Below are 24,026 nucleotides of genomic sequence, written 5' to 3'. Positions count from 1 at the left end.
GCTATTTACGAATCGAAGTAAGATATCTGTTTTATGACGCCATATTCTAACACAGCTCTTGAATAATTTATGCATCCTTTTAGCGGAGACATTATTTAAGAAATGAATATAGTAAAGAATTTTAAATTGTAAGAGAACAATCGTTCGTTAAATTTGCAACCACCCGGATAGATTGCCTTATAGGTCAATATCGAGTAAATTATAGTTAATACGTATTGAGTCCAATCTATACAACATGAAATGGCACCATAAAATATCAAATGATTCACATAAAACCTAATGGTCCCTTGTTTGCATCGCATCGCGAATTATATTTAGTCTGTTTAAATTAAGGTAAGTGATGTCACTCGGTTTTAAAGTACTTTTACGAACGATTCTAAAAATAGTTTTATAGCGAGCATTTGATAGACCTACTCGTACAGGCGGGAATACACAAATGTGACGATATATGTATGTGAAGATATTGTACATGATTATACGTACGTTTGATTCGATTGTTGTTCTAAAGAGTTTCATTATAGTTTAGTGAGTCACAAAGTGCGCCGCTACTAGCCGGGCGTGCCTCAAGGCAGCTATCCGGCCCACGCGCGTACGCTTCGTATACAAACGTTCTAAGCCAATAGATCTTTGCGCGGGAGGACGTAAGCCATCTGCGTGTGGTCTAGGACCATGTTAAATTGAATCATTAAGTTATCTACAATTTGACACGTTGTATAATTGGATAGGTTTATTTATGCGAGATTAATTTTATACTCCGTAGCGTAATGGGCGTAAACACTTCATTTAATTTTACATATCTATCTTGCATTCAATGTATATCTACAAAAACAAAAATAAACACGTTTTAAATAATAATTACACAATTTATATAGTATAATATAAGGCTCGGTACAAGCATTTCTCTTAATATGTTATGAAACGCTTAAGAAAATCTAGACATGTCAGAACTAAACTCCACCATAGAAATGATATAAGCTGCTGTCGTATAATACACGTGAATTATAATTCTATGGACGCTAGTGTCAGTGTAGCAAATGCCTCTCGTAACTTTAGTGTTGGAACATGGCACAAAGCTTTTTCTTTATCTACTAAAGCCAGTTTTACTAAGGTAAGTCTTAATCGTAAATCCGATAATACTCCATTTAACTTGAGCCTTATTCGCGCCAATATCGCGTTTACTCGTGTCACTGTCAATGTTTTTCTACCGCGTTTATTATGATGAAGTTTATATTAATTAGAATAGATTTTAATTTCTTTTATATTACGTTTGGTTTTTGGTAAATAACATTTTGAGTACAAAATTTATTCATAGTTAAAGGTGCATAAAACTCATGATTTTTCTTTTAAATGACGAACAAAATTTTTTTTAATATAATGAAAATGTAACAAATAAGTTTTAAATATACTTTAATAATATACATTTCAGAATTTAAATATGCAAATAGATTAGTAATAAATTAATTCTATAAATAAATATTTATAGAGAAAACAGCATGACTGTAGCTAAGTTTAAATCTCGCCCAAGTAGCTATTTCAAATTTATATCGTCCCAGATAATTTGGTATGAAAGACAGGCAGCCGTATCAAGCAGTCATACAATTAAGTCTAAACATGTTTCTATGGACTCTGGAAATGCCACTTCCATTTTGTAATGAAAATCCGGAAACATTTATAGTTAATAAAACAAAGGGCTTTGTTGATGTGAATCTAACTAGATTTCAATTGAGGTGCCTATATTACTTTGAAGATCTTCTGTCTTTTTCGGATGTATGGATTTTTAAAACGAAAGAATGAGATAGACGTTAATTTTTCTAATTTGAATTCCATATGCAATTTCTGTCGTATCACACATGAGCCCTAACCGAAGCTTTATTTGAAGTATAGATGAATTAGACAGCTGTCGTTTCAATGACACTTATTGCTAGATATAAATTTATTGAACTTGAAATGAAAGTAAGGTCAGACCGTGAGTGTTATGTCTCTATAAATATGAGCATATGTCGTGATCATAATTATTTGGGTACAGTAAAAATACAACTTTTAAGAGGATAGAAAACCCAAAACAGAGGATTAGAAGTTTAAAAAGAAATCAACCTACGTCTATATTATTTTTATGTTTTACAGTATTTCACTTCCGATTTATAACGAAATTCATATTACAATTAAAAATTCGTATAATAGATAAAATGAAAGAATTTAAGTTACGCCTTTTACGCCCTTTTATGATCTGAAGTATCAATAAAATTCGTGTACATGTGTGTATTTTAAGTTTCTAGGAACGATCATTCCGTTTTGGTATGAGTCTCCGTTGGATGAATTGATTTCATCGTTAATTCGCTTGATCGCCTTTAAATTAGCATGAAATTGAAGTCACTGTAATTTTGACTACATTTTCGTACAATTAATGATGTTGCTGAATACATTTTAAACATAAAAACAACAATGAAGGTAAAGTAGGCAAAAACAGTTTATATTAAATTAAATTTATAATTTTTAGTAACCTAATACTATATTACCGATTTTAGATGTATATTTTGTGCATAACTAGTAAGAGAAGTAGGTAGCTGAACTAATAATAATCATTAACTTTTTAATTATGTATCGTTAACACTAACGAACATTCCATAGCAGCACATACGCGTAGCATATCTTAAGATAATAATTATGAGGTCAAAAGAACTAATATGTCTGCTTGTTCTAATTAATAAAAAAAATAGTGTAATCTATTTTGAAACTATACAAGTTATTTCATTTAAATAAGTATATAATATATTTTGACAGCACTTTTACTGAAACATGTAAAACACAAGTTGAGCATTAATTTTATCTGATATTTATTTTCTTGGTAACATTTAGTATATCACAACTGTCTTTGAGTGTATGTATTGTGTGTATAAATTTATTTCAGAAACTTATAAACGTTCTTTGTTACACTGCCTAAGGTTGACTATTAGGAACGCTTTAAGCATTGAACACAACTCTAGTACAATATATATATTTAGTGTTGTAAAATAAAGTTTGAAACAAATTCCAAAGAACGATCGTTTAACAGAATATTTCCATCAGTAATTGACGTAAACACTTCACACGTATGACACAATACTTGAGATATCTAAATTACATTTGACAAGCTACACGACAAGATTTCGCAACCACCTCTATCTGAAAGCTATACATCATAATTTCCATTGAGTCATAGATCGCTATGACTCAAGGGAGTGAAACTTTGATTAGTATTGATTTAATATTGTCACTAATAATAAAATTACTCTCGTGAAAGATTTTATACAGTTATATCTAAAAGCGAATGGAACGGTTTTTTTATTTATTTAATATATATTTGAATCATTCTATAATTTATAAAAATATATTAATGATATGATAAGAATTGATTCTAATAGATAATTCAGTAAATATACGGTATAAGTAGGAATAACCTCTAAGATAATCTTCTAGATGGGTATTTTTATCACGTTGCATACAATTACATGTATGTTACAAGTAGTTTTCACGTATATATTAATAGCGTAAGCCGATTTTTGTCTCAGTAATTATGGGAAGATGGATATAAAATAACGGTGATGGTCTCATATTGAATCGCTCCAGGCTTAGATGTGCGCAAAATTAAAGAGGATTTAACAAATAATTTAATATAGAGTGCGAAAATAAGTTACTGGTCTGTTTGAGAGCGGTATTATGACTGTATAAGAGAAAATATATAGAAAAACGAAAACAAAATTAAAGTATATTGCCATCGACAGACTCCAGTTCTAACTAAACGAATATATTATTTTTATCTAAATGGAAATTCAAAAATTCATTTAAAAGAGGTATCATCATATTGGAGCCAAATATAGATGAGTGACTTGCAGTTTACAACGAAAATGAAATCAAAACAGACCCTGTCATAGGTTTTACTATAAAATCTTTTGAATAAACCCGATGTTTCGCGGGTGACCCACTGTTGTATTATTGCTCTCTGTGTTATGATTTCACAACTCATTCAAAATATTATCACCTGCATACAATTCACTGTGTTATTTGTGTATATGCTTATTTTATTGAAAACAGTAGGTCAATGTTGAGAATATGAAATGTGTTTATTAGATTATGTTATGAAGTTGTGAGCTGTCACTTCGAGAAGCTTTTTGTTGTATTGTAAAATAAATCCATCCTAATTTTATATTTCTTTTTTAATTATTTGACAAATTCTATTTTTAAATCATTAAAAAATTAATTAAATATTGAACATCACATAAATTACTCTGATCCCAATTAAAGTAGCTAAAGCACTTGTGTTATGGAAATTAGAAGTAACGACGGTACCACAAACACCCAGACCTAAGACAACATAGCAAACTAATGAACTTTTTCTACATCGACTCAGCCGGTAATCGAAGTCGGGACCTCGGAGTGGCGTACCAAAGAAAACCATTGTACACATTACTCGACCACAGAGGTTGTCAATCTTGAATGTTACTTTATTATATACGTACTTACTTTATTATTATTTAAGAACTGGGATATATTATGTTGTACATTATTGCATTATCATAATAAATTATAATAATAAATATGGCGATACGATGGAATTTGTATTGATATTTTAAGATATTTTAAAGTTCTATACCGCGATGTAATTAACCATCGTAAAATTTATTAAACAAGATTTTCGATGTAGCTTAAATATAGCTAGCTGTGCTGACATAATGAAAAACGAAGGGTAGCTCCTCCTCTCGTTTCATTTATCATCGCATTCTCAGCGAAATGTTCGCTCGTTAACGTCGTAATTCGCACACCTAGTTTAGCCGTTTTATATTGCAAAATCACACGAATATATTAAATATTGCTTGACGTATTATTTATAAAAACATTAAGTAGCCTATTTTTTCGACGTTTAAACATTTTGTACGCGTGTTAACTGACAAAATAAAATACTCAGAGTTGAGTCAAATTTTATGTGCGATATATATTTTTGAATTGTGCGAGATAATATTTAATATATCATGGGAACTAGGTAAAGAGTAAATTCTACGAAAACAATACGAGAGCCCTACAAAATAGAACTTTCAAATAATAAATGCATCACACGTTTGATTCAGAGAATACTCAATCGTAAGGAGTTTACGGCTGGGATCGGAATAATGCATTTGGTCAAAACGGAACTACCTACTATTATTACTATCACATTTAATCTTAAAAAAACTAGGCATTTATTGCATCTTTTCCCTTGTATTTAAGTAAGTAGTATAAATAATACTAATGGAATAGCAAAATTTGTATAATTTTGTTACCTTTTTCTATGTAATTGTTACTAGAAAATTCTTTAAAAATAATATTATTAATATATAATTGACCGTGCGTGACACATATCATTTCCTTATATCATACTTCCACTCTAGAAATTAAATTCCAACAAATTAAAACATTAAAAATCGAAATTAATTATTAATCTTTAAATGTAGAAAAAATAAAGCCGCTAAAACCAGCGTCTCTATTAATACTCGCTTAAGTACAGAGGCGCCATCTAGTATTTAATAAAATACTTAATACCTTAAACCTTATTTATTAATAAAACGGCACCTAACATAAGCTACCTATATGATTTGGTCTTCCATTTTACGCTAGTAAAAAGCGTATTTTATTACTTAATCTGTCGACATGTTTACACCGCATCTCATTCAGTCGTAAAATCCTTTTTATTTCTTTTATGCGTTTATTTATCAAAAGTTATCAGGCGATGCGGTTTATGGTTGAAATGTGACGACATTTCTTCGATATTAATGAACATCTATATCGGAATAAAACTAACAGGGCTAAGTCATAAAATATATTCATTTAAATGTAATTCGTGTTAGGTTAACGATGAATGTGCCAAAATAAAACAATATTAATTTCGGATAATTTCGATACTTATCAGTTTTCCGATCAGAAAATGATGACCACAATAATGCTCCCATTAAATCAAACAGTCCTTTATAAAAAATTCGTCACCTAAACTGAAAAATCCCATTATAAAATTAAAAAATAAATTCAAAGTTGACAAATCACTCTAATTAGTATTTTTTCTATGCCTATCTTTCAAAATAACGAATTGCTACAAATGTGTTACTTTACGGACAGTTGACGGATTTGTGGTGTACAATATGTTCATTTTTAGGGTTCCACGTATTAATGAATAAAACCTTGAAAAAGTCAAGCAAATCAAATCAGACGTATCAGATGCATTTATAGATAGACTTATATAGAGTCTTTATAAAATAATAAGGTCTGGGAAATAATTTTATTGCTAATAAGTTTCGGGACATTAAGCGTTCTGTTCGAAATCCTAATAGTAAAGCTTTTGTTAATTCATCAGAATATAAAGAAAACATTCAACCAAAAAAAAAATTTCACGTCCGATGGTGAATGTCTTAACAGTCTTTAGAAACCTATTTCCTCTAAAGACTGTTCGTACGGAAATTTTAAGCTTATTAATATTTTAAAAAATGGGGTATATAAAAGAGTTTTATTATTTAGGGACATTAAGTATTGTCGTAACATCAAAGCAATCCAAGTTGGTTTGCTTTAGTGATGATTTTGAAAATGAGTGAAGTGTGTAAGTGAATGAAAATTTAAATATGCTTGCAACCAGATAGTTGCGAAGTATCTCAAAATATTTTGAATTTTCGAGCTGAGAACATTCCATTTTAACTTAAAAAGTTTTAATAATTTGTATTATGAAAGTATATATTTGGTGCATAAATAAAGAACATGGAATCCTTTTTTTTTCAAAAATACAGCATTTTTATTAGAGCGTTGCAATCCTGCTTTTCTTAGTGACGTACACGTGGGAATCAGAAGCATGTCCTTTTGGTTATAATTCTTTAATGTCAAACATTCCACAGATAAATGATTAGAATTCTTCAAATGTAAACATTGAATGAGACGTTTTAAATGTATCAAATTTTACGGTTAACTTTTATTATGGGTTACTTTACGACCTCTAAATCGCCGTTCAATACATTAATTGCGTTTTAAACTTTATTACTGTAATTTTCTATCGACGGTGATTTATTTAAATACTTGTTAATGAACTACTCTTACAAAATTACTACAAAGTTTATTTTATTGTTTTTTTTTTATTGAATATAGGGCCCGCTTCCAATGATTCTCATGAGCGATATTACTGCTATAAAAGTGATATACATATTTTTTTATTATTTTATATATTTGGTAGTAACAAACTAACAGTCTAAGGATCATTAGACAATTATTTATTTAGAAAATTACTTTTTCAATTTCAAATCATAATTAGCAATTAACTTCACGCGTCAATAATTTTTATTACCAGTAGTCATAGAAATAGGTAAACGGTTGTTCTTTTTTTGAAATTTCCATATGCAAAGCTAAAGCTAATTTAATATTCACAACATAGCAAATACATAATAATATTGACTATTAAAAAAACTCTTAAGATCCACAGAAAAAATTATCTTAAATGCGATACTAGTGGTAAGATTCTGTGCAAGTCGAACTGGGAAGATACCACCCACGCTTTATTTATTCCATGTTCTGGTTACAATGATTTGTTATATCCCTTGCGCCTGTAATTACATTGGCTTACGAATAATGATTAGATACATAGATATATTTATGATTTCGAGTCATCCAGGGCATGATAATGTTAGGAATATAACAAAACGATACGGTTAACGGTTAAGAGCACTTACTCTCTCGTCGTCATTATTTTTCGTAATAGCAACAGCCTATAAACATCCCACTGCTGGACTATTTCCGCCTTTTCCTTTTAGAGAATAAAATGCTGCTAAATAAAAATTGATGTATATGTCGCTACATGAGTCATTAGGTTTATAATGCAACACGCAAAAACTCTGGATTTGTGTAAAACCACGCAGTTTATTCATTACGCACGAATTCATTTCATTAACGCCCTAAAATAGTTCTAAAAGCCACATGTAGATTAACAAAACAGTTTTCACTATACTATCATTTTCACATAAAACAGGAATATGGCACGTGCATCTTCTAGTGTCGTATTTTACGACATTTTTACGATTGCGATAAAACCATACATTTACAAACTACGATATTGAAAGTGTCAATGAACTGGCACATATATTTTTATATAATTTAAAATATTATAATGACTCGTCATTTAGATATTGAGTTTATTATAAAATCTTTGTGTCAATATTAGTGTGTGAGTGTGTTATGTCAATGTTGTAAGCAGAATTAGAAACACTTCTTCTTAACCTAAGCTTTTCAGTTTTACACTTTATGAAAATTATGTTTTTTGTGATTAGCTAGACCTCATAATTTAGCTAGGATTAATTCTTGATGAAGGAGTTCTTTAAAAGTCAATGGCAGAAATATGAAATTATGATATTCAGTTTAAATTTCAGTATTTTCTTCTTTTTGGTAAACTTAATTTGATATAAAAACTTTCTGTATAAAAAGTTTTGTTTTGACACTATTGAAATATAGTACTCTATTGCTACGAACTACGGAGCGCTAGAATAAACTACGCAGACAGCTGCATAAAGTCCTACCATCAGCTTAATTTTATTATTATTTTTGTACTTAAAATTATGCTACATGCATTAATATAAGTCATTTAAAATTCTAGATATTTGATAATAAATATAATAAATATATCACCATTTTCGTAACGGAAATCAAATTAAACATTAAAAATGAAAATTTCACAGCACTGACACTTCTGTCTGACATAAATCATTTAAATTAAATATTTGAGATTTCAACTTCAAAAGAAAGTAAGCGAGTTACGAGGAAATCGCACAAGAGCAAAAATATATTGGCAACCACTTTGAAGGTTCATTCACACGCCTTAGGGCTACGCGAGCTAACTATTGGACCTCGATTTATGATTACCGTGTACCTTAGCGATCACGACGTGTGAGACCGCCTTAAGACTTCTCGGACCAAAATTCAATAGCGATGTTACATTCGAAGTTTGAAACTTAACAAAACGCTATTGAGTATAAAATCAATCGAGACAATGTAGGTGCTCGTGCATCGGCGTGAGATAAAGAAGACGAAAATGACTAAGTTTGATTGTTAAATATAGTCAGTATTTACTAAGGTTATAGAGTTCAATTTTGTAAAAATATTGTATGCCCAAAATTCTGATATCTCAATTGGTACCGATTAAGTAGAATTTATGGGTGTGTTAAGATTCGATGTTTGTTAATTCGAACTGCTTTGCTTAGTTGCTTTTGTATCGCCTGAAGCATTTGTACACGTCTTCGGGGCGGCAGTACGATCAAATCGATTATTTATCGATTATCAAAAAATTTGCAGCAATTTGTTGGTCGGTAAGATAAATAACACAATTTTAACGTTTATAAAATAAATTCGATAACAAAATCGATAAAAACTCTAAATCTCAATTGATAGGAACGACCATAATAAATATACTGACTATAATTACAGATATTACATTAAATATCACCCAATCGAAACTTTTTTCAGGGCCTGTCCTTTAGCAATTGTTCTTAAGTTGAATTCAAATTATTAGTAAAACAATACATGACTGTCTCCTCAGTCTGGTAACCGCAGATAACGGAGTGCTTGGCCCAACTGAGCCGGGCCATTATATAGCTATAGAGTTTTATGTGAAAAAAATCTCATGACCAATTTGGCAGTTGTATTGCCATTCGAATAAAAGTATGAGTTAATAAAGAAGATAAATTTAGCATATAAATATAGTCAGTATAGCCGGACCTTTTTTCTATGATATATTACATATATGTATTTCAGTTATTTCTGATATAATTGTACCTATAACTAAATTCAGGTGTGAGGTAGTGTAAATTCCGTGATTGGTGTAAGATGCGGATTAAACATCTTCTACCTATTCCAGAATCATCTTAATTCAGCTTAATCGCTTCTTAATTGATATGAATGAAAATATATTTTATTTTTCGACAGCGCACAGATGCTTATGCCATATGATTGCGTTGAAACTATGGCCAATAAATCAATAATAATTCTACTCACAATTGTTACGAATATTTGATCATCGTTAAAAAGTAGTAAGATCGTCTATGTCTAAATCTTATTCGCTGATTAGTTGTATCTTTTTTCTTTGACGGTAAGTCACAAGGCTATGTAAGAGCCTATGAATATATATGTTTTAATATTGATTTATATAATTTATAAATACTTAAATAAAACTTAAATACTATTTAATAGGGATAATAAAAGATAAGAATGTAGGAACAATAATTGCAAATTAACAAGACAACTTGACAATATAAACCTACACTGTATATTAATTTGTATTTAAAATAATCATAAACGCCCTTTAATATGTTTATATTTAAAAACCTAGTTTATAAATAATGTAAATGACACTAAAGTCTGTCCAAGACATGTTGGAACAGGTCGTAACTTAAACGATTTGATTTTATCTGAACTTAGATTATGGGACCAGTTGTCATTCGCCAATAACAGCCACCTACCACGGGTCTTATTAAAGTGACATAAGTATATAATATTTTTGCTTCTGAGCTTAATTTTGATTAAATATATGGTGTCTACTATACTCGTTTGGACTTTTATTATGCAATATATTATGATTTATTTCTAAACTATCCTGATGATGCTTATGCTGGACAAACAGCTTCAAATTAAGGAAGAAGATTAATCGCTTTATTGGTCTCGATGAAAAATGTTGTTACGTTAACATTTGTATTGGTTTTAAGAGCTGTTTGATGGATAAAAATGCCTAGTGCATAGTTTTTTTTTTGTTTCAGCTCTCATAAAAATTACGTTTTGAAAAATGACATCTGTTCATGTCCTACATTCTAATACAGTTCTATTCGACTTTGTACATTAGTTCTTATTGGTAAAGTAAATTATAATTATTTTTTGTATATTTAACGGTACAAAATAAATACATTTATTTGCTGATATTATTGTCTAACAGTTCATAGTCCAATAGAGAAAACCTTGAATACACATAAATAAGGTTCACTTTTAGTATTTTATTCTTTATGCAATGATCGATAAATACTGTATCAGCAGAATATATTAAAATCAAAATAAAAATGCTAATCTATAAATATACTGAAACCTAAGATAATGAAGTACGTTGGCGCCAAGCGTTATGAATGAGTAAATAAATTTATTCATCAAACAAGATCCTGCATTATAAATAAGAATATGTAGGAGTTTAATAATTACAATAAAATGCTAATTTGTTTTTTTTTTTAATCCATTATAAGATCTCTTTATATCGTATGGAAAAACTTATCGCTAAATTGTATTACTAATTATTTTTAATGCTTAAATGCTTTACCTTTTTACAGCCCTCGTGCATATACACGCTCATTCGACCCAACAAAAAGTCTGAATCTTTGGGAGAATAATGGCCAATGATACCACAATGCCACTAGCTTGCGGAAAGCCCAACCAATGATTCCTTTTTTATTTGAGGATTTTAGAGCTATTCAACAGGATTATATCAAACGTAACACTACACAATCGGTAAGAATCTCGTTTCCACCAATTAAGGGAGCTTTATACTATTTTTTATATTAATCTAATTCAATTATTATTTATCGTTGATAAAAATCATCGGCTTCTAATGAAATGCTTTTATTACTAATATAATCTTGTATCGAATAACAAAGCTTTTTAATCGATGTTTTTCAGATCTTTTCAAGATCTGAAAAACATCGGATCAGGATTTAAATTCAATGATTAGCCACTAGCCTGCACTACTACGTTCAATACTTTCCATTTAGAGCTAAAATAATTCTTTGTCATCGTCAGCGCAAACGTCGTACACAAGATAAGCCAAAAAACCCATCGATCTATCTATAACCTATATTTTAAAGTACAAAAACTCAATTAAAACTCCAGTTACCATAAATTTTGTTGATTTACAAACGCGCAGCTGTTACTATGAAAGAAGATCTACCAAAAACTTAATTAAAACCAAATAAACAAAGGCATCCAAAGTGAAAGTCGACATAAGAACAACTAGTACTAAAATACCGCCGTCTTGTCATTTACATCGACACCATCAAGACAGAAATACACCAAACAACACTCATACAATGGTGATCTTTTGACACAATTCCATAGCCACGGTACAAACTTCACAATTTTCTAATCAAAGTTTAAATCAGGCAAACTTCACCTCTATTACTTTAAGAATAAAAGCTTTTAATAGTTTACTATTGAAAATTGCTCGACATTGTTTCAAGTTGTAGAATTTCAGTAATGCGTTTTCAGACAGGCCTCAGAATTCTCGTAAACTTAACGAATCCCTTAGGAATGCTTTTTGTAAGGGTGACTAGTTCTTGATATATTTATGGAACAATATCGGTAACGAAATGTTTGTTATATCAACCACGTATTAAATGAATGTTAAAAATGAAGATTCAGTGTGTAATAAAACTTTAGAACAAGTTTACATTAATATAAACAGCTTGTTATTCTTAATTCTGCTCTCTTCTAAGAGCTGGTGTGTGGTCCGATTTTGATGTAATATTTTTGACATGGTAACGTACAAAATAAATGAAAAATAAATAAATTATTACATGACCATTAAATTATAGATATCCAAATTTACATATTTCGCTAGCAGACAATCAATTTCAATATAATATAGACTAACGCTATACTTTACAATTTTGTTATCCTGTCGACAATTGACGATATCGAAATATCTAACGAATTCAATTATTTACTTTTTTTTCAACTAAAAATATGAGACAAGGTTGCGTAACTAAAAAAAGGAATATTTAATACAAATTCGTTGTCCTTCTATTAATTTGTTCATCAGTCAGGTAACACCCTTTTCTGAGGAACGTATTTAGGTGTAGAGTTAAATTAATACCAAATATTGAAATATGTAGTCCCATAGAGCTGTCAAATCTACGCAATCAATAGATATAAAGTTTCCATAAACTTTCGAGAAATACATATATATTTATTTTATCAGTAATCGATTTTTATAGGAAATAAATTTATTGTGTCATATGTCTGTTTGCCTATTCATCTGGTGGGAACCCTCAGTGCGCGTGAGTCGAAATGGAATTTGCCCGGTTTTGTTTTTTAACTTAATTAAATAGAATTTAAATAATCAAAAAGGTTAAGTATCTCTATGCATAATAGAGCAAAACAAACACTGTCAGCGGGCTTTTTGGTGAATGTTAGTGTTACTTTTTACTGAATGTTAGTGCTATCATTAAAAAAATTGGAAATAAGCGAGGAAAAAGAAACGTAAAATATCATGACTTGTTTCCTTATCATTAACTAGTACTTATTAATTTCAATTCAACTGGGCGATCTAGTATTAATGAATAAGTGGATACACGAGCGTACTCAAGACATAATAGATGTCTTCTGTCTAAAAGAAAAAATAATAAAAAAGGAACAAGCATTTTTTCTTCACTCACCTAAGATTACTCTAGAATATTCTGAAAAATGAATATAATATTAAATGATATAGTTTGCAAAAGAATATATTGTACACGCTATGTACTATTTTCGATTGTGACTCAACGAGTGCGGTTACACTTTGACGCTGCTCTTTGCTATGTTATGTCTGCTAGTGTTTCATGGATGCATGTATAAAATATATAATTATCAATTAACGTATATTAATATATAGATAGATATTTAAATAAAAGTAAAAATATATGTGTAACGTTTTGTTAAAATTGAGTTGTTTTAAAATGTTAAATAAATAATGATATGTTAAATAAATAATGGTATTTACGGAGGAATGAGGAACATATTGTGAGAGGTCTTCAGCATGAATGTGGATGGATATAAGGGAAGCGGACAACCATTGAAACGATCGATGAATTGTGTGAAGGATGATATGGCTGGAAAGAATGTTACTTGTGAGATGACGTCAAATAGGGTAGTATGAAGCAGGAGACATGCTGCGCCGACCGAAGTAAATTGGGATATGGGCAGAAGGATGATTAAGTATTTGATCTTAAGTTCTTAAAACGCGATAAAACTAAACGTATAACGTATAATACGTATTACGCTAAATATAGAGTGTAAGTGTGTACTCTTTATTTTAAAATAGAATCCTGTGATTTTACCTATTTATATTAAATTATTATGAAGCCTCTATCATACGTCAGTTTATTTCTTCTGTTCTAAGACAGCTCATTCAATTTATTTATAAGTTATAAGCATAAACTAGATCATCAACAGTCCTATTTTCTTTGACAAAACTTTATTTAATTCGAATAATTTATTGTCAATTTGTAAACCGAAGCAATCTCATTAGGTAGGCCTAGCAATTTACGGCTATAGAGTGCAATATTGTCAAGCCAAAAAAGTTCTTATCCAGACGACATAAAGGTTTTAAAACTGAACATATACGATCAAAGAAACCCATTTGTTATGATTAGTTAAAACAAATGTTACGTACTTTTGAAAAATACAGCTTGACTTTTTAGTTAGAGATATATTTATTTTGGAAAATTTGATGACGTATTTACGCATAACATAATTATAATAGATTACTGTTACTAATTTGAAGACGTTATATTTCTATCACTGAACTTTTATGTTCGTTTTTTGGAAACGGTCCTTTCTTGGCTTTGACAAGGTTGGCTTACTAGGTCTGTTTGCTTAGGAGATTTCTTACCAGCACGATTGTCTTTCAAGATTTGTCGTATGTTTATAATTGTCCCATATGGATGGATAAGTGGACGAGGGTAAGAGGAAATAGGAAATCATGGATGGAGTGTACAATGAGGGATATGAGCAAAATAAATGCGAACGATTAGATGCTGTGATCTTACATATTTTGGGACATTGTAATGTAACTAAATTAACGATTAAATTAATTTACTATTACGACATTAAGACCTTTTTATTGAAGTATTAAGTTTTTTTTTTAAATCTTATATTTAGTTAGAAATGAAAAATATGAATACTCACACGATATCCTCTCCTTCATTTCAGCTTATGACAACCTGTAAAAACATAATATATTTAATTGTATTATTAAAAAAAAGGTTTTATATACCTATACGGACATTTTAAAATTTAATCGATTTAATAAAATCGTTATTCCGATCACTCGAGTTATAAATATAAAAATCTAATGACATAGGTATTTGTTAGTAAGGAATTCGTAGTGCGTTTGGAATAAACATAAAATAAATTGGCGTCGTGAGTCTAGACAGGCGTCGCCCGTAGTCGGCGTGTGTATGCAAGTACTGGACCACCGTGCATTGATTCACATTTGCAAGTTTGTTTGCATAACCGGTCAGTTGCTTGATAGTTTGATAATAGCAAATTTAGACCCGTCTTCTCTCGGTAAGGTATTTTTGTATTGTTTTTTTTTTTATATTGAAATAAAAAATGTCCTGATAACCATGACTAGGCAAGATATTCCATAACGAAGCAGAGAGATAATATAATGAAATCACACGAAAAACTAATTTATTGAATTAAGTTATTTTAGTACATATATGTGAAGTAATATATAGTATGTAGGTCAGCAAAAAAGTGAACAAAATTTGAAATTATGTACAGACTGTATGTTCCGCAATTGAAACAATAAGTAACTATAATTTTATATTCATTACAATGTGTTCCGTAAGCAGTATTTTTGTTCAACATATATAAGCCCTCGGAATGTATGTACATGTCATACAGTGTCATACTGGACAGTGGCGCCACCTTCTGTTATACAAACCTATCAATGAATATTGATGTATTTATTTCGGGCTCTGTATGACTTATTACTGTGTGCTAAGGTGTAAAATCGGGTGATCACAATTTGAAGAGTGGAAAGTATAATATTTGTTTTGGCATACGCGAGCGGACTCTGTCTTTAACTTGTCACAATATTGGCTCATTTCAACGGTGGTATTCATACAAATTGCACATTAAATGGTATGAACGGTGCCTTTCCTTTTTCCATTTGTCATTCCGTCCTGTTTAACAACGGGATGGGGCGAATTAAATGTCTCTTGCAAATCGTTTATACGTGCGTTGATAGACAAATATCGATTTGTAATCGATAAGTATCGAGTCCGCGTGCGAGATCCATTGAGCTCGTTTACGATGCAAATCGAAGCTGCATAGACCGATTTATTTCACATTTATGGTGATTATTTTCAATATTTAATCTGTTTTCCCTTACTTTCTAAATACCAATTAGTTATTACTTTCATAGCTATTTTTGCGTGTTTTTATGCAACTATTAATTTTATGACGTAAATAAACTATTAAGCATAGTATTAGCGGACAATTTAATCTACTAGAAAACTAAATACTAAATTTTACTGTCTATATTTTAAGAGATTATCTCTACAACGCAACATTATAACAAACTTACAAATTTTAATACTAATATATGTTCTAATACGGTATGAATAGATTTGAAAATTGCTTAACAAGTCAAAATTTTATCATTCTTCTTTAAAATTTTGACGTTTGTGAAATAAATATGGCATTTTATTTGATTCGATTACGCCTACATTCCACAAAGTATGGATAAAGAGTTGAAGAACATTTTTGTTAAAGCAATTTTGTGTCTTATCATGGTATATTTTCATATTAAAGTCGCTCGAAAAAGAGTCGAGTATCTTAATAGAGAACTTCGTCACATATTAATGGCTAACGATATATTTATTTTTTCAGCTTATGTATTATGTTTTTATTCTTTGATGATTGTTTTTTTTTTAATCTTATTCTTTAGATTATATAAAAAAACTTCCCCTCTATTTTACAACTACGTCAGGAAGTATTTAACATCATATACTATTTTAATTTGGCAGCGCCATATTATCGCATATATTTTTTACTTTATATTTTAGGGTTCACTATTAAATCACCACAATTGAACACTTTCTAATCTCTACTTTTATAGAACTTTATAAGCTTTTGATTCATTCAAAACTCTTATAAACACAATTAACACACTACCAAGAACGCCAATTAGCGTCACGTATGAAAAAGTTCGCACAATGGAATTGTTAACGCTGTCAAGCGACTTAATGCTTCTACCCTTGTTCATTCAATACTATGTGTGTATGGAATATGCTGTAAGTTCATTACTACAACAACAACAACAACAGCCTGTAAACTCCCACTGATGGGCTAAAGGCCTCCTCTCCGTTTGAGGAGAAGGTTTTGGAACATATTCCACCACGCTGTTCCAATGCGGGTTAGTGGAATACACATGTGGCAGAATTTCTATGAAATTTGTCACATGCAGGTTTCCCAACGACGTTTTCCTTCACCGCTGAGCATGCAGCAACAACAAGCAAGCACATGAATCAGCGGTGCCTGCCTGGGTTTGAACCCACAATCATCGGTTAAGATGCACGTGTTCTAACCACTAGGCCATCTCGACTCGTTACTTCTTACAATACTAAATACTTCGAACAAAGAAAATTGATGATATGTCCAATTGATTAAATAGTTTAAATTAATAGTTTGATAGTTTAGTATCATTTACGACCCTGATTTATTTTGTACAAATAAAATTGAATGGTAGTAGCGTTTCAGAATTTACAATAGCAATTCAACGTCCTCATAAATTTGATATATTGCGTAATATCTCACGATACCGGGTTCCGAGCAATGTTGGTTTTGACCCTCAAATAATCAAAATATTTCAAATGACTCACAATCAATAAACGAATTATTGCTCTTAGCTCTCGGTAACTTTGTTGTTTGTCAAACAATTATCGTTAATCTTTAATACCACGTGGCTGTGTACTTAGTTATATTAATAAATTAAATATAATACGAGAAGGTAATAGTTGTGGGGTAGGTTATAACAAAGTGTTTAAACTAATTATTTAAAAAAAAATTCATTAAGAGCTTGTTTCGCGTATAAAGGAGATAGAAGGATTGTTAAGTATCTTAAGTCTTTTTCTGTGTTGCGTTGGTTGGTTGTAACATCTGAATTAATTTTTGCATTTATAATATGAAATAGTTACGATATTTCATCAAGCTACTTCAAACTTCCAAAAATCAAAAGAAAACTAGATAAACCACTTAAAATAATACCGCTGAAGATTTTCGATTGGAAGAATTATATATTAATGAATTTACTCGAATAATCATTCAGATTGAAGCGGATAGAATACGTGGAACAAATAGTACACTGAAATAGCGGTGTGGAATTAAAAGCAACTTTCTGTTCTTACAGAAGATTAACTTTTTTTTACCAGATAGATATTTTAAAAGATACTTTGTATTTCAACACAAGAAGTGTTTTCAAATATCCCGTATATTGGTTAATATGTTATATTCCTCGGAAATGTTTGTGTAATGTATAACAAAACATTGAAACTTGAAAGAAGATACACCTTTTATCAAATGCTCCGTGACAATATGCGCTATCTTATAATATTAAATTAATTTAAATAATTGTATTAACTAACATGACTGTATTTTTTTAAATGTTGAAAAATAGAAACTACTGAGTTTCTTGCCGGTTCTTCTCGGTAGAATCTACTTTCCGAACCGGTGGTAGCTTCACTTAATTGTCAAATGACGATTCAAAAGTTCTTATAAAAGGCCACTTGAATAAAGTTTATTTTGATTTGATTTGATATGCTAGACGTCATATTGTACAAATTATATAACTATAACTCTTATTATTATTAAAGATCAGCTTGGAGAAATCTTGTTGTAATTAAACACTCAATATGCAATTACAATTTGTAAGACACTAAATAATTGATACCTTGTCCAAGTACCGCTACTTGTTTTGGTCAATGTAAACATAATGGTTGCCCACCACTACTTCATCCTTTATATAAATTTCACCACCTACAGCATCATCTATAACTCCAGCACCTAATGCAACGCCATAAGGTTTTAATTTAGCTTAATTTACTGCTATAATACTGAAAACTACTGCAACTATTATTTTCACCTCTATTACAAAGAGCTAAGGTTGAATATATACCTTGCTAATGTCAACAGTGAAGTCATAAGAACTTTATGGATATTGACTTTTAACTCTTAATCAATTCGAGCTCAAATCTCCCATGCGTCTTTGTTTGAGAATCTATTTATATATACGTAGTGTCGTAATAAACTCTAAAAATAGTATTGTATCAAATATTAACACAACGAATGGAAATATGGTTATTGGTGTTTGAGTATAAATTATGTCAAGAACTTATTTCATTGAAAAGGAAAAATAACTTTATTATATATTTTTAGATCTTATATTTCCATACAACGCTTTATATTTAAAATTAAACTAATTAATAAATACATGAAATTAATTATATCATCTTCGCTAAATTTTTCTTTTTAATTCTACTCAGAGTTGGTGTACTACAAAAAATACATGAGACAGAAAATATAAGGGTTGTATGCTTAGAATGAAATTCGACTAGTAGGTACCACCTACTCGTTTATTTTAATAACCCATAAAGGATAATAAGTTTCACTCTTTTTAAAGTGCCAAGCCACATGTAAATAGAGTAGTTAGCTAATAGTCATATTTAACAATAGTCATACTTATTTTGTATACTCATATATTTATATAAGGTAATCTTTGTAATATTTCTTTTGCACCAATAAATTTTACAGCAAAACTGCAGTGCTTAGTACGTTTGTGTTCCGGTTTGTTGAGCAAGAGTAACGACACATAACATCTTAGTTTCATGGTTGGTAGCACATTGACGATGGAAGGAATAGTCAAAATTTCCAATTTCTATGCACACTGGCTATTTAACATTACGTTCCACATTTGACCATCCGGAATCTTATCAAAAAATCAACAACAATTAGAGCACCGCTGTAACAGCAGCAACTTCTGTCAAGAAAGTAACTTAACTGGCTGTAACTTCACTTATTTTTTAGTAAACAAACTCAGTGCTAGTAGGTTATACTAAAGATTTTACGATTTAACCTAATTTATTGCACAAACTCCTAAAGCATATAAAAATAAAGATGCAACAAATTTATCTCACGCAAACACAAAACTTACTTAATAATTCTCTGAACGGACGACCAACATGGGTACGTTGCGACAGATCATAAACAAAAGCGTCAGTTGCAAACACAAACAGACATACACCGAAGTATCTTCTCTATATGTAGTCTTCTTTTGATCTGCAGACATTTCTGACACAACTGTACACAAAGGTTACGAAGTGTTGAATTTTCGCAGCGCTTACGCAACAGAGAAAGTAAATACCCCAGGATAAGTTTAGAATTTGACGTTTAGTGCTCGAGGAAGCTTTGAGATTGCAAATATAAATATTTTAAACAAATAAACTTTATGCGAGCGAGAACTGCAAAGGGATTCCAGTTATCCGTGATGCAACTCAATCTATCACACCCAATTCAAACTTTTAAGATATTTAAGTAATTTAAAAGATTTTCTTTCATGTTCATCTCCAAATTGTTTATATCAAGTAACTACCAAACCTCTTTGAAATTCACGTTGTTTCAGATATACAATACGTTAATAGTAATAGTGAGAGATATCCACAGATTGTGATATTGGTATAGTTAACATTGTAGGAAAACAAAAATTTCAAATCCAAACTTAAAGAAAAAAATTAAACTGATCCTCAGCATATCCTTGATTTCCTTTCGCATGGTACAAATAGTAAAGACAATACGGAAAATTAAGATATTAAAAACCGTTGTACAATCGAAAATGAACCCAAAGTAATTGTATTTTAAGATCAATTTGCCACGAATCAAAAAATATATTCAAATCGGTATTGGCAGATACACATTCAAAGCTGCTAAACCGTACAAAAACATGAAACCAACCGGTACCAAACATTAACCATCAACAAAAACAGCCCAAATACGTTCACGGATTTACTCAATCGAAAATAGACACGGGTTAAAATACGTGAAGTTGTAAATAAATGTCGGCGGATCGCTTGTGATTGATATATGGAGGGATCCAGCATGTCTGCGGGTATTTGATCATAGATTATAAGGGCGTAGATGCGTCAGATCGATTTGGGTATGGATCTTATAGATACACGTTTTTAAATCTGCATGAAGCAGCATTTTTAATAATATGTTTTTGAATAAATATTCTTACTAAATGTGATTTATTGATAATCATGCCTTATAAAGTACTTCATTCTCTAATTTAAGTGTTACTTGTTCTACATAACTTTGATTTTCATTTTAAATAAAGCCTAATCTTCAAGTACCTGATTATTATTTTTTTATATATAGCAGTTTATATTATTAAGAAATAGTTCAATATCAACTTAAATATTACATTTAATCTATAGTAAGTTCGAAGAAAACATGAAAGATACGGTGCTACTGTTTTACCGAATTCATTTAGGGTAGCCATTTTCTATTAATTTTTGAATTTCTTAGTACGACCACAAGGAGCACTGGAGCACAACAACTACCCACATTATTTTGTGTGCCATTGGTTACAGCAAGGTACATACATATTTTGTAAATAAAAAGTGCTCTTTTTATTTTTAATGACTGAATCTGGATCTGATGGTGAGTGAGCGTTAACGCTCATAACATCTACACTTGGGAACTTAGATGTCATGATCCTTGTAACTGTAGTTAGGTACACTGGCTTACTCACCTTTAAACCGAAACACTACAATACTTAATAGTGTTCATCAACTTTTTTTTAATATTGTGGTATTACTTAATGGGTTTGTGGAATAAGAGACGATAAATATAATATGAATTTCCATTTATGTAAGTTTATACACAAATGAATTGTTGAACTAATTGAGCAGAAAACAAATATGACTTCATTGCTTCAAAAATGAAATAACAGTTGACGTTCGATCGATGTTACTTTAAACTGTCAAAGGTAAGTAAAACGTGCATGGAGTTTGATTTGAGACAAAGCGTTTTCAAGCGGTCTGTCTTACGTATATCTTTGATCACGTGACGAATCGACATATTATGTCATGTCTATTTGTTAACATTCTAGTGTTTTCTACAAACGAAATCGATATGTAACTCGTTGAAAATTCCTATTGCGCTACCAGTTGTTACCAAATTTTTGTACCTAATTTAACTATTAGAGTTTACACTTAATAATAAAATAGTTACCCTATTTAGCGACAGTTTTTTTTTCTCACGATATCTTAAATATTAAAATATACATGTTATACCGAAGACCTCCTTGCTCGAGTTGTGTGTACACCGGTTTTCATGGATATGCCACTCCGAGGTCCTGGGTTCGATTCCCGTCTGAGTCGATGTAGATTATCATTAGTTTTCTATGTTGTCTTGAGTCTGGGTGATTGTGGTGCTGTCGTTGCTTCAGATTTTCCCTAACACAAATGCTTTAGCTACTTACATTGGGATCAGGGTAATTTATGTGATGTCCAATATTTATTTACATAAATTACGTATGTGATGTTGCCTCATATTTACTATTATATTATTTAAAAAAAAACTATCATTATTATTAAATTAAGATTATATTATATTTCCTGATATTTTATTACCACGTGTAAAAAATATTAATGATTTCAACTGATTTCATCACAAACGCTAGAACCGCCCACTGTCGAGAGATAAAGAACTATTACAACTTACTTGTCATTTGTCTTGCTAATATTTTATGTTTCAATTGAATAGCAGTGATCAATTAAGTTCGAACTAATTAATATGGAAATAGATTATAAACTGGAAGAAAACATTTGTAAATTTATTATTTATTTTAATTAAACAAAAGAATTTTCATACTTTATACGATTACCTTTTTTACATCTGTTTTGAATATAATAAATCTGTATTGGTTCCGTACTGCCTGTCTCTGAGTTACAAAACTTTCAAGCTAAAATATACATTATTTCTTTTGAACAGAGCTCTATTTTGTTTAAACATCTTTTAAATCTATCATCCTAAGTTATAATGCTACATTATGATGAGAGAAAGTGTATTAAAACTTTGATTCTCTAAATTTATTACGTCTTCTTATAGTCGATCGTAAATATCATAAGATGTTTATTTATTGTTAATATACTTAATGATTTGCGAGGCTTATGTTGTTAAGATTGTTTAATAATATGCTTTTATTGCAAATAGTTTAATAAGCGTCGTTAATGCTATTTATGCATTACTTTATATATTCAATATGGGTAGACTGGATTTTTTCCAGGACACATAATCATTGTTATGTAGTTATAACACCTTTTGTCGCTTATGGTATCCTGGTCTCGGATTGTATAGGTATAGATAATTCAATAAATTAAATAAGTAGGTCAATTATTTAGCTATAAATAAATTATATGATATTTTAAAGTATGCTAAACATTACGTTATAAATTAAATGTGAAATAATACATTTAAACAGGTGTAAATGATATTGTTAGAATAGAATGAATTTCATTCAATGAAATAACAATATAATAATGTTATAATACCGATGATGAATTGAAATTCAACGGGATCTTTCAACAATAGAACATTAAATAAACTATACATTACAGGTATTTAAAAAATAAAGTGAAATCTTTTCATCTTATCGAATTTAGCTCTAAAATTATGTTTATGGTAGATATAAAAACCTAATGGTTTTTTGTTGTATAGGGGGAACGCGCAAACGTGCTACCTTGTGCCGAAATGGTCATCACCATCCATCGATTTCAACATCGCCAATGCGCCGAGCTTTGATGATATGTACCAGCAATGACCAACCCCACATATAATTCACAGCCAAAAAACAATACTTACTATTGTTGTGTTCTGATTTGAAGTCTGTTTGAGACAGTGTAACAATACGCAACACAAGAACATAATATATTATTTTACAAGGTAATGTAAGAGTTTGTTAGCACTTACAATGCGAATGTCTTTGGCAAGTTGTAATAACATACCAATTACCAGTAAAGAAAAAGCTATCTAGACACGCGGTAGCGTGTCAGCCAAGTTCAGGTAACAGAATAATTTATACAAATTATCACATCCTTATCATTTTGCAATCGTTAGTTATTTTATAATTAACAATAAACGGCGCATTTATTTTTGTTCATTGTCAGGTGTCGATTAATCACATTTACAAACTTAATCAT

The 24,026-nt window shown here is 30.2% G+C and overlaps 1 protein-coding gene across 1 annotated transcript in view; it reads right to left on the bottom strand.

Annotated features, from left to right (window-relative positions):
* The window catches only part of LOC124534693, a 193,308-nt gene that overhangs the window by 124,486 nt on the left and 44,796 nt on the right, over positions 1-24,026 (bottom strand). The window contains exon 2 of the mRNA XM_047110675.1: positions 14,947-14,981. The gene's annotated coding sequence lies outside the window, so the exon portion shown is untranslated. The remainder of the gene's footprint in view (positions 1-14,946; positions 14,982-24,026) is intronic.

Source organism: Vanessa cardui, chromosome 13 (assembly GCF_905220365.1).
Source record: "Vanessa cardui chromosome 13, ilVanCard2.1, whole genome shotgun sequence".
In the NCBI taxonomy this organism is placed as follows: domain Eukaryota; kingdom Metazoa; phylum Arthropoda; class Insecta; order Lepidoptera; family Nymphalidae; genus Vanessa; species Vanessa cardui.
The sequence above is the reverse complement of the archived record's forward strand: the minus strand, read 5'-3'. Positions and strand labels throughout refer to the sequence as shown.